Raw genomic sequence first — 1,318 nt, forward strand, 5'->3', positions numbered from 1 at the left:
TCTTGTTAACTGATTTAACAGAAGTAAAATGAGTAGTTTCAGATAAAATAGAGTTTATTGACTGTTGAGCATTTTCCCTTAATGTTGTAGACCCAATTCTTGTTTCTTTGAGGTCTACTCTCAGTTTATGACAACTTTTCATCACTTTCAAGTTGCAAGGAATGCAGTCAAACTTGTCACAGAAGGAGTAGGGATCATTTGCATTTGCTTCATTGTATTTACATGCTCCTTCAGTTGGCTTGCTAACTGCCTTTTTACAAAGGTGAGTTAGGTGATTCACAGAGCCATATTTTTCATATTTCTTTCTTGGAGCATCTGCAACATAAGCAAAATTGTTGCTTTTATTTATCCCTATTTTCCCATTTCTATTTTTCTTTTTTTTTCTTGCATCTTCAGTTTTGGTTTCTTTAACAAGTATCTTGGGACTTTATTTGTCCATGAGCTTCTCTTCAGTATTGGAAGACTAAGTTGATTCTGTAGTTTTCTTCTCCTTGTCTTCATCAGCAATTTCTTGCTTGATAATCAATTCTTCTTCACTGAAGTTGACTTCACATGCCTTGAACATAGGTGAGGCAACCTTTTTCAGCATTGATGGAACATTTTCATTTTTTGTTGCTTTTCCCTTGTCACCTATTTCTTTCTTTTTGATGTTCAAGGCATCATATTCAAGACCAATAACAATGTTTGCACATGGTTTGTTTTTCTCATGATACTATCCAATTAACTCAGATGCATTCTTGAAGGATTTCAACTTAACTTTATTCTTTTCAAGCTTCTCCCTTAGCACTGCTTCAATTTTATTTGCACACTTGAGCTTGTTTTTGAGATAAGCATTCTCTTGTTTTATAGCTTCAAGCTCCACCAAAAACAATTCAGTTTCTTGCTTCTCACTTTCAAGCTTCTCATTTATCTTTGTCAGTCTGCTCACTTCTTCATTAGCAGCAACCATACTTGTGTGAATGTGAAACATTTATGTGCTCATCTTCTCTACAGTTTCCTTATATTGACTCACATTTAAATCAATGGTGGTAAGATTTGGTACATGTGATTTAGATTAGGATGATTCTCCTTGCTTCAAGGCCATGAATGCATAATTTCCAAATTCTTCATCTTCATCATTTTCAGAGTCATCCCAACTTTTTCCCTCTACAATATAAGCTTTGCTTTGCCGTTTCTTCAGAAGAGCTTCATACTTTGCTTCTAGTTCAAGATAAGCTTTGTATTTCTTTGCTTTCTTGGGTTTCCTGCATTCTGTAGCAAAATGGCCTAGTTCATCACAGTTGAAGCACCTTATCTTAGATCTGTCAACAAATCCAGT

This window comes from Apium graveolens, chromosome 8 (genome assembly GCF_009905375.1).
Source record: "Apium graveolens cultivar Ventura chromosome 8, ASM990537v1, whole genome shotgun sequence".
NCBI lineage: Eukaryota > Viridiplantae > Streptophyta > Magnoliopsida > Apiales > Apiaceae > Apium > Apium graveolens.